The sequence below is a fragment of the Mustela nivalis genome (genome assembly GCF_964662115.1).
Source record: "Mustela nivalis genome assembly, chromosome: 1".
NCBI classification, from domain to species: domain Eukaryota; kingdom Metazoa; phylum Chordata; class Mammalia; order Carnivora; family Mustelidae; genus Mustela; species Mustela nivalis.
The window spans coordinates 177,057,803-177,069,946 of record NC_139020.1 but is presented as its reverse complement, the minus strand read 5'-3'; the positions used below and the strand labels follow the sequence as shown (position 1 = coordinate 177,069,946).

General features: G+C 46.4%; 1 long non-coding RNA gene across 3 annotated transcripts in view; it reads right to left on the bottom strand.

Moving 5' to 3' along the window:
- The window catches only part of LOC309847616, a 141,235-nt gene that overhangs the window by 35,743 nt on the left and 93,348 nt on the right, over nt 1-12,144 (bottom strand). For all 3 annotated transcript variants that reach the window (XR_014302520.1, XR_014302521.1, XR_014302522.1), the window contains one exon: nt 1,574-1,715. This is a non-coding gene — a long non-coding RNA (uncharacterized lncRNA). The remainder of the gene's footprint in view (nt 1-1,573; nt 1,716-12,144) is intronic.

Here is a 12,144-nt window from a genome sequence, read left to right as displayed (position 1 = left end):
GTATAAGCCACTGAACTCTTTCTCCCCCTCCCATTTTTGTATACCCACTCTACCCTATCTGTCCGCACACCTCTGCCCTCGTCTCCTTCCTTTGTCTCCCCTTCGCTTTCTCTCTCTCCATTGCCTTTTTACTTTTTAAATTATTCTTAAAAGATTTACTTATTTCTTTGGGGGAGGGGTGGGGGAGGGGCGGCGAGAGTGAGTCTTAAGTGGACACCTTTCTGAGTGCCGGGCTTGACGTGCTGTTGAATCTCACAACCCTGAGATCACAGCCGAAGCCTAAACCTAAGTGTCAGTCTTCTAACACACTGCACCACCCAGGAGCCCCTCTCCATTGTCTTTTTAAAATAAGGCTTCTTGGGCAACTGGGTGGCTCAGTTAGTTAAGCAACTGCCTGCAGTTCAGGTCACGATCCTGGAGTCCTGGGATCGAGTCCCGAATCGGGCTCCCTGCTCGGCAGGGAGTCTGCTTTCTCCCTCTGACCCTCCCCCTTCTCATGCTCTCTCTCGCTCTCTCTCAGATAAATAAATAAATAAATCTTAAATAAAATAAAATAAGGCTTCTCTCCAGTGCTTCTCCATCACTTAGCTTGTGATGAATTGACAGATCAGGTGCACAGCAACAACTGGTCTAGAATTTTTCATTTAAAATCCTTGGGAGGAAAGTTTTGACTGGGTCAGCCTGATCAGGTGTCCAATCAGCCGTGAGCCCAGGGACCAGGCTGGTTGTAAGGTATTAGTCACTGGGCCGTTAGCCAGAGCACCTGCCAGTCACTGGTGTCATCCAGAGCACCTGCCAGTCACTGGGTCCACTGTGCACATGTCATCAGGACTCACTGCCCACTGGCGGCAGGTCATGGGGCATCCAAAAATGCTTTAAGATTCCTTTCTCTGCTTAGATTTAATAAATCCGCTCTATCTGGGCTTGTATTGAATGCCATGAGGCATAGTTTTCCAAACTTGCTTGACTGTGAGCATCATACGGGGAAGGACGGTGTTTTGATAAGAATATAGATTACCAGGCCCCTCTCTAGATTCTGCATTTTAACAAATACTCCAGGAGATTCTTACAGACAGAAAATTGTGGGAAATAGAACCATAGAGCACAGTGTCTTTCCAATGTCAAATAGTCTGACCCACTGTTCCCAGCAAATCCGCTCCCCAGTTAACACATTCCTGTGACATTCACCCAACCTAGAGAGAAAACGTGGCGGCAACACTTAATGCCAGACCTCGAAGTGGGACATGGCGTGGCTAAAAGTGTGTGTGGGCTTTACCGCTAACTCCTGATTTGGGCTCAGGTCATGATCTCAGAGTCAGGCTCAGTGTTCAACACACAGTCTGCTTGAGGTTCTCCCTCTCCCTCTGCCCCAACCCCCAACTCCCCACCCCATCTCGCTCTCTCTCTCACATAAATAAATAATGTGGGCTTTGTTGTTGCTGCATGGACCTAAGATCACAGGCCAGTGACCCAAGGCACACGACTTCTCAAAGTCTCATGTTCACCTGTGAAGGGGGGACGATAATATTCTCATTGGTTTTTTTGTGAAGACAAAAGACTGTAATGAACATACGGTACATCTTTGGAGCACGTCCTCTGTTGAATGCATCATGTGGGCCATGTCGGAGAGCAGCCAGCGCCGAAGATCGCCTTCTCTGCTAGGGCCGGAGTTAGCCAGGTAGAGAGCACGCTCACTTGAGCAGAACTGAGATTCTCTGCGGAAGAGAGAGAACAGGGGGACAAGGAATGAATACTGGCTTAGAAGCTGACCCATGGTGTCTGCTATATCTTCTTAGGGGCATTTCCAGCAGCATCTCATTGTGTGTAATTTTTGTCATAGAAATTCTCAAATACACAATAGGAGAGAGGATGTCCAACAAGCTCCCACCCACCCCCACCCCACCCCCACCCCACCCCCATCCCCTTGCCCTGCAGCAACAACTAGCTCTTACCATTCCTGGCCCATTGTCCTTCCTTGCTAGTCACCTCCTTGCTGTCCCCACCAGAGTGTTCTAAAGGCACTGCTTCACTGTGTGTGTGTGTGTGTGTGTTTTAATAGACTTTGTTTTTTTAGAGTAGTTTTAGTTTCACCCCGAAATTCAGGGGAAGGTACGGAGATTTCCCGTATAATTCCTGCCCGCCGTAACAGCCTCCCCGACTACCAACAGCCCTCCCCCCACATACAGTCACAACTATCACAATTGCTGAGCCTTCCATGACACATTGTTATCACCCAGAGTCCAGAGTTCAGGTAAGGATTCAGTCCTGATGTACATTCTACGGGTTTGGATAAATGCATACCGGCATGTAATTGTTTCTTTTCTTTTCTTTTTTTTTTTTTTTAAGATTTTATTTATTTATTTGTGACAGTGTGAGCACTAGTCAGGGGGGAAGGACAGAGCGAGAGGGAAAAGCAGGCTTTCTGCTTGGGGCTGGGAGCCCGACACAGGGCTCAAACCCAGGACCCTGGGATCATGACTGTGCCGAAGGCAGACACTTGACCGACTAAGCCACCTAGGGGTCCCTATTTCTCTTTTAAATACTTCAGTATTTCTGACAGAGACAGCGCCCTATTACATTGCAAACATCTGATAGGACAGATGATGTGACAGAAAGCACCAGGCACCACCTGTAAGGAAGTGTTACCACAGACACAGAGCCCAAAAGAAGCTCTAGAGTTCACAGGAGCTACAGGGAATAGAGAGGTGTGTTCAAGGTCACCACTGGATACACTCAGTTACATCTCTAACGTGGCACATTCTATGGGACAAACAACCCAGGAGTTCTTTTTTTCTTTATTTATGTATTTTTTATTTTAAAAAATTTTTAAAGTAGGCTCTATGCTCCATGTGGGGATTGAACTTATGACCCTGAGATCAAGAGTTGCTTGCTCCACTGACAGAGCCAGCTAGGCACCCCTCCACCCCTATGGTTTCTTTTTTCACCTAATGAATAGCGTTAAAAAAGAGAGGGAAACTGTTAAAGATTAAAACAAACTCAAGCAAATGCAGTGCTGGGATGAAGAGAAGAATTCAGTTCTTGATTTGAAGGAGCCAATCATAAAGCTATGCTTTTGAGACAACTGGGGGCAACTGAACAGAAACTGGGTATTTGCTGATAATAGAGGATTGCCATTACTTTGGGGGGATATTAAAATGGCATGTGGTCAGTATACTGATTAAGCCCTAACTGGTATTTCTTTTGACATAAACACATAGAGATAGACTTTGGAGTGGCTGTTTCAAGACCTTGAGCCCAGTCTGAGCTTCAACAATAAACTGCTGGTTGTTGGGCCTCAGTGTTTTCATCTGTAAAATGTATAGATTAGACGGGATTTCCTCTGCAGAACCCCCCCCACCCCAACCTCAACAATTTCAGCTCTAATGTCATATCTACCCTCTTCATGCTGACACCAGCCTCAGGTCTGAGACGCCCAGTAGGATGAGCTCATGGTTTAAACTAAACATGCTTCTATTTATGTGTCATAAAAATAATAATAATTATTATTATTATAGGATTATAATATATATGTATATGTAATATAATACTATTATATATTTTCATTATTTTTGGAGACAACATTATTGATTCCCATTGAGCTTGTGGGCCACTCTGAGATTCTTATCTTCCCTCACCCAGCCTGACTCTGCTCAATCTGGATTTAGGGAATGACACTCCTTTCTATCAAATGCCTCTCTGATTCTCATCTCCCCACTTTTCTACTTTGTCAAGGTTATTTTACCTAATACGCCCTATTTATTATTTATTATTCAAAGAGCTGTGGTTGCTCTAACTCAGGACGGGTAGATCCCAGCCTGGCTCTCGTGGCCACAGACTCACAATAATAGAAATGCCTTCCCATTCCACAGAGCGGTTCAAGCTTTTAAAGCACATTTTCATGGATTACGGCCTTCTTTTACAGTCACTCTAGAGTTGACAGGATAGGCCTTCTTATTCCCATTTCACAGACTGAGTAATTAAGGTTCTGAGAAAGTAAAATGACAACTCAAGAGTCAGGAGCTTGAGTTCCAAGTCTGGGTTCTATCATTATCACTAGCGTGTCCTTGGGCATGGCTTAGGCCCCACTGGGCTACAGTGGAACTGACTACACGTAGGGATTTTCTCAGTATAACCCTGGTTTATACTGAGAGCCTGTATGCTGAGCCTGTGTGATTCCCAACCCCCTGCACTCTAGAATGTGCTCCAGGAGCACCTGGGTGGCTCAATGGGTTAAGCGTCCAACTTCTGATTTCGGCTCAGGTCATGATCAGGGTCATGGGGCTGAGCTTGGCAACCGGCTCCACACTCAGGTCTGCTGGAGAGTCACTCTCTCTCTCCCTCTGCCCCTTCCCCCTCACGTGCGTGCTCTTTGAGAGGTCTCTCTCTGCTCAAATAAATAAATCTTTTTAAAAACTGTGTTCCAGTTTGGAAGATAAAATACATAGTTCTCTACCTAAAGCCCTGGAAGGTGAGGAGCATGGGCCTTACCAGTGGTTTTCAATCCTGGTTGCCTGACAGAATCACTGGGATTCTGTCCAGAATTTGCCCTAAGCCAATTATATCAGAATATTTGTCAGGATGGAGCCTGAAATCGTATTCAGTTCCAGCTCACCTGGGGGGTGGCAGGGGTGGGAGGGTGGGGATGTTCTAACATGCTACTAGAGTTGCAACCCCAGTGGGATGAGCTTACCCTGCATCGGCAGCACCAGGGAGTCCCCACGCAGAAGCTCGGGTCCCACCAGAGACGCACCGCCTGCGTCGCCACAGCCTCCCGCTGGGCATTCTCACGCATGCTCACTTTGAGCAACCCAGCAGACTGAGTGCTGGGCCCGAAACTGCCTTTAAATGACTGGGCCAGCAGTGCTCGGCAGCTGGAGCCTTACCTGGGGCTACGGCTCCCATGCCCAGTGCTATCTCAGCAGGTCCCTGTGGTTCCCAGCCTGGTTAATGGTGAGGGCAGGAGTCTGCACCGTGATGTAGGCTGGAAGGTAGGGCTTAGGGGTAATGAAGGGGTAACACGGTAACTCACCCCCCAGAATGTGTGAGAGCAAGAGCGTCAGTGATCAGTGGACCTGACCATTTCCAGCAGCTTAAGATATGAATAAGGACACATCAGTTCTTAATGCTCACATTATTGTTTCCAAGCTTTTCCTGTCTGATTAGCAGCATGCCCATTACCTCATTCCCTCCTTTGTCCTCTCTGTGCCCCGTTTTCAAGAACCCCTGGCCCTTATCACTCCAGAGCGATCAAACCCATGCCTAAAACCACTCTTGCCAGCCCAGGGCAGGGAGGATGGAGAAACTGACAGGTCTACGCACAGCCCAGGTGGAATGGTTTTCTCTTGTGGGTTTGATTTAGAAAATTGGTTCCACCTGATGTGTTGTGTCTTTGGCTGCTGCTGGAAAAAGCCCTTGGTATCCGGGTGCCCACACCAGCCTCCCTGATTCTTGAGAGGGAATATCACATTTCTATGCAGTGACCCCTGGCCAGAGAGCCCTAGGGGAGAGGGGAAAATTCCAGGTTTATAGCGTGGAATCTTGAACTCAAAAAGCACCTGACACTTCCTTTTGCCCCAAGGTGATGTCCTCTACGTGGGGGGGTGGGGGGGTGGGGGGGTGTTCCTTGCTACCTTTCCTGGGAGCTGACCTCAGTTGGTACCATTGCCCTGGATAGAGCACTTACTAGTTAAGCCTCAAAAGTGTTCTCTCGTTCTCACCACAAGCTCCCTGGCCCCTTTTCTCTCTGCCTGCTTCTGCTGCTCTTGCCTCGTGCTCCTTTCAAGACACACATGCTTCTTGTCTTCTTAAACACACCAGGCACGTTCCCAACTCAGGGCCTTGGCCCTGGCCATCCTGCCCTGCACTCTCTTCCCTTACATACCTGCAAAGCCAACTGCCCCCTCTTTCAAGCCTTGCTTCAAATATCATTTCAGTAAGACTTACTCTAACAATATGATGTTTGAAATGAAACCAGCACCCACACAGCCAGCCCCCTCTCGCCCTCCTGATCCTCCTTACCCATATTTATGTGTTGTAATTGTACTTACTTTCAATCACACTACATCATTTTCTTCTATTCATTCTTTATTGTCTGTCTCCCTCCAGTAGAAGGTAGGCTTCGTAGGACAAAGCCTATTTCCCCTGCATTTGCTCACTGGTATGTCCCCAGTGCCCAGAACAATGTCTGGCATATAGGAGGCCCTCAGGAAATACTCATGGTATGGATAAATATTCAAAGGCCCTGGATGTAGGTGGAATTATAGCACCCATTTCACCCATTTCACAGATAGGAAAACTGAAACCCAGAGAAGAGAAGTGACTCACTGGAGGTCATGGAGGACTCAGTTACCAGCACCAGGTCACATAGGCTTCAGAGCCAGTCCCTGGACTAGTTCAAAGGATCGCAGTACAAGCAACATACAGATACCTTGGGTAGAGTCCAGGGAGGAGGAATTAAATTAAAATCTGCTTTGTTTTTAGGGGTAGAGGTGGGAGATGTTGGAAGAAGAATTGTGTAAGAAGGTTTTGGCGACCTAATAGTTGGGATATGCTTTATAATTCTGCCCTTAAAAACAGGTCTGGATTATGTACCCTATGGTGCTAGACAGAAAGAAGACAAGACTACCCTAAGCCTCTAGAGATGTTGATGTAGCAACCTGTGGTTGGAAGGAGAGTGTGTCCCTTAAGGTCAGTGACCAGGAACAATACCAAGACATACTGTAACAAACCACCTCCACACATGGGGGTTTATGACAACAAGCCTTTGTTACTATGCTCCTCAGCCTGTTTGTCCAAACTAGGCATGCCCAGTGATCTGGGCCAAGGTCAGTCGATCTCCTCTGGGCTCACTCAGGCCGTCTGTGTGGGGCTGCCCGAGGCGGAGTCTGTGATGGTCTCGTGCGTCTGGGGGCCTGATGATGCAGTGGAGGGGCTCTGGAGCTGGGTCTGCCATCCGGCATCAGGCCAGCTCGGGCTAGTGCACACAGCAGCGGGTCAGTTCCAAGAGAGGAATAGAAGCGTTCAAGGCCGCCTGAACTAAAGCAAAGCCAGCCCCATTCCATCAGCGGCATGTTTTTAATCAGGCGGCTGCACAAGTTCAAGGGGTGTGCAAATGGGTCCTCCACAGGATGTTCTGCAAGGCAAGGGACATTGTGACAATTTCTGAAAAACAATCTATTATAGGCTGGCTCAGGTAACTGAAAGGCACTGTATAGAGCAATAGGGCCAAGCAATACATAAATAAAGAGGGGGAGCAGAGGGGGTGGGAAGGAAGATGTTTATGCCAGAAAACTAGTTTATTCATTCCTTTAAAAATATTCAGCAAGCATCAGCTGCAGGTCAGGCAGGGAATGCCGCAACAGACAGACCTGGGAGCAGTCCCTCTCAGAATGACACGTCAGAGCAAGAGACAGAGAGACAAAGACCGTCAGTCACCCTTCAATTCACCATGACTGAAGCTGAGGCAGGAGAACGGTGGGGAAGCGTGGAAACTCACAGGAGAGGCACCTGACCAGTCCGGGATCAGGGGAAGGAACCAGGGATGGCCTCAGGAAAGAAACTTCGAGGAAGATTCATGGCAGTGACCGAGCCAAAGAGGGGTGGGGAAGCAAGAAGAACATTTGAGGCAGGGGAACAGGATGTGCAGAATCCCAGAGACCAGACAGGGTGTGCCTTGCTGATTGAGTGTGGCTAGACTGAAGAAAGATGGCAGCTGAGAGACAGACGGAGACTTACGCAAGAGAAACTAAGGAGTCGAGACTTTGCATGTAAAGATTTTTAATGACAAGTTTACAGGATTAGGCTGGAGTGTTAGAAACTGGCCTGTCAGTGCACAAGACAGACTTCTGGTTTGGGCTAAGGCAGTGGGTAGAGGAGCAGGGTACGGTTAAGATTTAGGAAGTCCAGTTAGGCTATTTGAGCAACACAGGCACAAAATGGTGGATGGACGGATCAGAGAGAGAGATTTCAAAGGAAAAAGCTCCCAGATGGGTAACTGCCACAATGAGACAGAAAATTCTAGAATGTTGTCTGGATTTCTGGCTACAGCCGGTTAGATCGATGGCGGTACTATTTAATAAGATAGAAAAACTTGGCTAAAGGAAGTCCCCTTAATTGAGCACAAAATTTGATTCTAAGCTTCCCAGCAGCAAAGGCAAAGAGAAACCAAGATAAATAACCTCATTTTATTGTTTCCTAACAGGAAGCACAGCCATACATCATGGAAACCAAACTTCTCCATAAGCTTTATAAGGGGAATCTACCAAAGGGATCTCCATGGAAAGTACCATGAGGCAAATACAGATAAGATCTGTACAAAAGATGCAGAAATATTCTTTGTAGGCCTGTTTTGTGTATATATTGACACTGATAAGAGTCAGATATCATTATTCTTTATTATTATTATTATTATTATTATTTTGGGGGGAGCATGGAGGGATAGAGGAAGAGAGAGAACATTAGTCAGTCTCAAGCCCAGCGTGGAACCCAACATGAGGCTTGATCTCAAAACCCTGAGATCATGACCTGAGCTGAAATCAAGAGTCAGACACTAAATTGACTGAGCCACCCAGGTGCCCTTGAGATCGGACATTAAGTCACACCTGTATAGAGTCACTGTGTGAAGACAGTGTAATGTCCTCCGGCTATCTCACTTGCTAAAGATCTTTGAGTTTCTGGCATTTAGAGAAGTGAGAGACTGATAACAAATGGAAGGAACGTACAAACACATTTTATTTTATAAACTTAAAATTAATAGTCCATGGCCTTAGTGTACAAATTAATGCCCCAGGATCATTTTAAAAGGAAACAATATGGAAGCCCCAATTCCAGCAAGTACCATTAACAACACAATCAGATAACTCAGAGCTTTGTTTTTAAATGTTGAAAAAATTTGGAACACCAGTGGGCTAAGCCGCTGCCTTTGGCTCAGGCCATGATCCCAGGATTCTGGGGTCGAGCCCTGCATCGGGCTCCTTGCTCAGTGGGGAGCCTGCTTCTCTCTCTGCCTCTCTCTGCCACTCTGCCTGCTTGTGCTCTATCTCTCTCTCTGACAAATAAATAAATAAATAAAATCTTAAAAAACAAAAAAGATTTAAAAAAAATAATAAATGTTGAAAAAATTAGAACCAACTTATTGTGGATATTTTTAATTACTTTTTTCCCCCCGGTACTAAAGTAACCCAGTTTACTAGAAAAAATCTGGGAAGTTCAGAGAAGTAGAAAAAACAATTAAAATCACCTTTAATCCCAGCAAAGACGACCAACTGCTGTTAATACTGTAGTGTATTTGTCTTTTCAGTTGTTTCTGTAGGCCTATATATAAGGAAATATTTTTCTCTTTAAAAAGTTGGGATACGGTAAGGCTGAATCAACTGTTTCATATCCTGCTTTTTCCACTCTCATTTGCCAATGACAAACAGAAGCCTTTGTTTTAAGGAGACTTAGTGTTCCAATGACCTCTCTTAATGTCTCCAGACTTATATGTCTTTTGTTGCTTGTGCAGACTTTCGTGTGCTTGCTCTGCTTGTCCTCACTAGCTTCCTTGAAAAAGGGAAGAAAGGTTGGTGAACTTGACTTTTTCTTGCCAACAACTTAATTGTGTCATTTATAATAGAGATCTTGGGGCCTGGCATTTGAGCACAGAGAGAAAGAAATATGCTAATTCGTTGTGCTTCACAGAAAGCACAAGAATAATGAGCCACCCCAAGGCCACTCCTGAACAGGTTGTGGCCTTGCTGCCTCCTTTCCTGGGGAACATTCTCCTCCAGGAACTGTTCCACAGGGATGCAACCTCTGTTCTCCCTTCCTCTTCCCTGCCATGTCAGGATGGTAGACGGCAAAATGGTTTAGTGCTGCTCCCATTGAGCGCTGAAGTCTTTCTCCTTACCCCTTAAATTGGGGCTTGGGATCTGCTTGGAGCGATGGAAGGGACAGATGTTACAGTGCATCAGTTCTGAGTCTGGGACTTAAGAGGCTTTGCAACCTCTACTCTTGCTGCTTCCTTCCGCCAACACATGGACAAGCCCAGACAACCTGCTGGGTGATGAAAACCATACGGAGAGAGGCCCCACGCCTCCCACCCAAGACCACTATGAACCAGCAGCCCCCGATGACCACGGCTGAGCCCGTTGATACCCAACCACGTCCAGCCCAGACCAGAAGAAAAGAACTAGAATTTATGACTTAAAAAATTGAGAGCACACTGGGTAGTTTTGAGTTGGTAAGCTTTGGAGTAGTTACACAGCAAAAGCTGACTGATGACAGTCCCTGAGCATATTTGAAATAGATTTAAGTATATCATTGTACATAAGAATCTGAGAATTCAAAGGTTATACTGATGAGACTGGCCAAACCCCACAGTGGTAGGTGCCACATCTGTCTGGACCACTGCTGTGGCTCCACATCTAGCACAGTGCTGGGCACACAGTAGGTGACACTTACATCATGATAATGGCATTTAGTGAATGCTTACTGTGTACTTGTCACTTTGCGACATGGTTTTGTGTTCATTGTATTATTTTGTGATAAAAAGAAAATGTCCCTCCCACTGCCAAAAAAAAAAAAAAAAGGAAAAGAAAAAGAAAGTTTATATCCTCATTGCCAGAACCGGTAGATACATGACCATAGGTGGCAGAAGAAACTTTGCAAGATATGATTGAGTTATGGATCCTGAAATGGAGATATTATCCTGTATTATCTGGCTGAGTCTAATGTCATCTCAAGGGCCTTGACTGAGGGAGGCAAGAGGGTTAAGGTCAGAGAAAGGAGATTGGACTATGGAGCCAGAGGGTGGAATGAAACCCTCTTGGGATGGAGGAGGGGCCTCTAGAAGCTAGAAAAGGCAAAAAGACGGATTCTCCCCAGGAGCTGCCAGAACAGTGTGCAGATACATTGGTCTCAAACTTCATTCCTTCAGATCTCAGAGACGATAAAGGTGTGTATTTGTTTTAAGTACTCAATGCGTGGCTGTTTGTTACAGCAGCACTAGGAGATGCATACAGACTTAATCCTCACCATCCCTTATAAAGTAAGCTCTACGGTCACCATTTCCACTTGACAGATGAGGGAAACAAGACTCAGAGAGTTTAAGTGATTTGCCCTGTTCTTAAGTCACAGAACTCCATCAAACCTGTTCTTCCAAAATTCACCCTGTGGAACCTCCCAGTGGGTCAGAGAAAGAGCACTGAATATGGAATCCGGATGGGAAACACCTCTCTAAAAATGAAGATGAGATGCCTTCAAACCACCCCCTTCTTGTTCAGATTTTTCTATGATTCTAAAACATTGAATTGGCATATTTCAGTGTCAGAGTCACAGCTCACAAAAGGACCAGGCAGGACTCAGAGGGGTTCAATCATGCCTAGAGAAGGAGTTGGGAGAAAACTCTGGAAATACAGGGTGTGGACCAGATCAAACTAGGACTTCTGAGAAATACAAGATTGTCACAAAGCTAGTAGATCCTGCCATAGCCCCTGAAATCCATGGAGCGAGCATTGTAGCCACCTCCCTTCCTCCTATCCCCCCAGCTCTGCGGTGTGGCAGCTCTGCTTGAAGAGAATTGAGCCAGTCCCGGCCCCTAGATGGGCCGGGACTGGCCCAACCCTTCCGTGTAATCTCAGCTCTCCTGCCACAATGATTGATTCAAGTACTGATTAGAGTGATATCCGGGACTTCTGTTCAGTGATTGGAGAAAGAAAGGCTACCTGTTTTGCATTTGTTCTCAAGAGCATGGTATATGGGTATGGGACCTGAGACTGCTGCATGCACTTCACTACAATGAGGAACCCAGTCTGAGGACAAAGCCAGCAGCCAAAGAAGGGCAGAGCTGACAAAGTTACTGAGAAACTGAGCCAGATCTTTGATCGAACTATTCCTAAAGTCTAACCCGCCTCTGGACTTTGAAGTTACAAAACCTGACAAACTCTTTATATGGTTTTGCCTTTTTTTTTTTTTTAAAGAAAGGGGGGGTGGGGGGAGGGGCAGAGAGAGGGAAATTCTTAAGCAGGCTCCACACCCAGTGCAGAGCCAAGTGGTGGAGAATGGGGTGGGGAAATGGGGGTTGGATCTCATGACCTTGAGATCATGACACGGGCAGAAATCAAGAGTGGAAGGCTTAACCAACTGAGCCACCCAGGCCCCCCACCC